The sequence below is a fragment of the Ochotona curzoniae genome, unplaced genomic scaffold, assembly GCF_017591425.1.
Source record: "Ochotona curzoniae isolate NIBS_2020 unplaced genomic scaffold, NIBS_Ocur_1.0 contig_3819, whole genome shotgun sequence".
Classification (NCBI taxonomy): domain Eukaryota; kingdom Metazoa; phylum Chordata; class Mammalia; order Lagomorpha; family Ochotonidae; genus Ochotona; species Ochotona curzoniae.
In genome coordinates, this window is record NW_024466004.1 from 28855066 (window position 1) to 28857879 (window position 2814).

General features: G+C 48.3%; 1 pseudogene; it reads left to right on the forward strand.

The window, feature by feature from the left end:
- Nucleotides 1-1905: 1905 nt before the first annotated feature.
- Nucleotides 1906-2502, forward strand: LOC121158347 (annotated as a pseudogene).
- The last annotated feature ends 312 nt before the right edge of the window (nt 2503-2814 follow it).

Genomic DNA, 2814 nt, shown 5'->3' on the forward strand with positions numbered 1-2814 from the left:
ACCTTCCAGGTCCCCCATAGAGTTGACAGCGACTCCGGTTCCTGAGCCATCATCTGCTGGATCCAGGAACATGATTCGCAGAGATGCTGGACTGGAAGCAGAGGCAAGACCCAAGCCCAGGCATTCCGTTGTGAGATGCAGGCGTCCCAAACAACAGCTAAATCCCGACCGTAGTTTTAGTGTTGACCTCAGCGATGCAGCTAGGCAGTCTTGGCAGGTTTCTGTGCAACAACAATACGTATCGCTCCCCTGCTGTGGTGCCTTTGGAAGGCAGACACTACGTACAGCTCATGAGCAAACCAGGAGGTGTGCTCCACGTCCGTGAGGATGGAGTTCCTGGAATTCGGGGTAGGGCATTCGACTGCTCTTTCTCATCTCATCCCTCGCCGTTTTTCGTGTGTGTGTGTTTTTTTATTATATATGTATGTATGAACTCGTATATTTCTAATCGTTTTTAAAATGCTTTTGTTTTTACACTGCGTGTTTCTTATCCCATTACTTCTGCTCTAACATTTTGTTCTTGTTTGGCTTCTGTGGTATTATCCTTTCTTCCCCTAATTTTGGAATTGTTGGCCTCACTGGTCCCCGTCCTTCCTCCTTCTGACAGCGGCAGTGCAGCTCGCACCCCTGCCCACCCACTCGGCCAGCCCTCTCCTCACCCAGTAGTGGCTTCATGGGTTCACCAGACCTCAAACTCCAGTTCTCTTGGGACAGCTGGCTTCTTCACTGCTCTCAACCTTGTCTTCTACGAGAACTCTCGCTGTGGGCCTGGTGTAACGGTTCAGTTGGCTAATCCTTCTCCCTCAAGCGCCCTGATCCCATCTGGGCGCTGGTTCGTGTCCCACCTACTCCACTTCCCTCCAGCTCCGTGCCTGTGGCCTCAGAATTGCTGCTACAACTTTGCATTATAAGTATACCACTCTAAATTTTCACAGGGTTTGTTTTGCCACAGAAAGACAAAGTTTACTCCTTATTCGTTTTCTTTTAGAGTCCGGCCAAAAATACTGCAACACTGCCAAACACACATTGGCCCTGCTGATTTGGCCCCTTGTGCTTGCTATGACTTGTTTTCCATTATTTTTACAGTAATTGTGGCATTTTCAACCATGGGCACCTCTTAATCCCAAGGACTAAATTCTCAGAGTTCGCCAGCAGATGGCGCTCAATCTTACCTTAATTCCATTCCCAGCTAGTTTTTCTTTTTTCATTTTAATTAACATGTAATCAATGCACATATTTATGGAAAATAATGCGATATTTCAACATATGCATACAATGTGTACAGGTCCAATCAGGATAATCAGCATTACCATTTCCTTATCTCTCTTTTTTTTTGCTTGGATCCTTTGAGACCTTTTAGTTATTCATAAAACATGTCTTTGGTGTCACCTTACTGTACCAAAGAACAGAATTTATTCCTCCTGTACAATCTGTTCGGTATGACATCAGTCAGGTTTTCTGAGGGATAAAGTAGAAAAGCTTTTAGCCTCAGTGTTTGAGAGTTTCCAAAGTATCTCTTCTCCCCTCCCTTTTTTTTTTAAAATTTCCTCTAGATAACCATATTTTAAGAGCAAAGGCAAAGGGTAAAACTTAGGGGGTTTCCAAACAAATCCCTCAGGTAATTTACATGATATTCCTAATTATTACCCGTACTGATTTCTCAGCCCTCATTAAAAAAAGAAACAAAGAAAAGAAAAAGGAGGAAACTTACTTGAGAGCTTGAAATTCACAGAGAAGAAGAGACAGAGAGAGACAGATCTTCCATCCCTTGGTTCATTCCCCAGGTGGCCACAACAGCCAGACTTAGGCTAGTATAAAACTAAGAGCCTGGAGGGGACGCCCCAAGGGCCAGTGCACGGCAGCAGCCTGGCAGGTGCCGCGGTGGCAGCAGGAGCCACCGGGAAGATGCTGGGGGCCATGATGGCAGAAGATGCCTTCAGTTTCCAAAAGCTCCTGGATCAGCTCCAGGCTCCTGGAGGGATTGCCATGACCCCATGCATGCCCAGCCCCTGGCCTTGCATTTGCTGCATAATGACATGAATAACGTAAGATACCTGTGCAAAAGAATCCTGCCTGCTCTCAAGTCTATGGACGCTGAGCTCGGGGCCATCTGGGCAGTGGACAGTGCATCTGGCAGAGGGGCTTCCCCGGGATCTGTATCACCATCAGCGCACGTTGGTGGTCGGAGGCCCCTTGGCCAATGGTGGGGGCCCTGCCAGACCCCACGAGGAAGCAAGCCGTAGCCCTGGTCTCCCAGGTACACACCTCCATTGCTGCTGACAATTTCATCGCCTTCGTGGGCAGGGAAGTGTGTCGTGAAGCAGGGATGGCAAGCCGACTCCACCACGGCGATGGTGCTTGCCCAGAAAGCCAGTTGCGGGGGCCCTAGATGTTTCCTTTAACAACTTTATTCCCTTCTCAGAGCCCTCCCCACTGCCCCCAATCCCGAATGAGCAGCACCTGGCCAGATTGACAGACTACCTGGTGTTCTTGGAGAACTGACGGATCCCCAAGGTCAAGATCCACCTTCAGCATTCTACAAAGTGACACATAGAGGAATGTGAATGGCTCAAGTGATAAGCACTTGAGCCCTGTGATAAAACACACGGATGATACACGGTGCTCAGGCAGGCTACAGTCACTGAAACAGTTTCTCTATGGTAATAGTTAACCTGTCAGAATTACGCGGTTTCTATTCCCTAGGGACTCAAGAGTGAGCCTTTTGCTTTGTGTAGAACCAGGTTGTCAGGAGTCTCCTCCCCATCCCAACACACACTTCACTGTCTCCTGCACAGTCGGTGGACTCAGCATGGG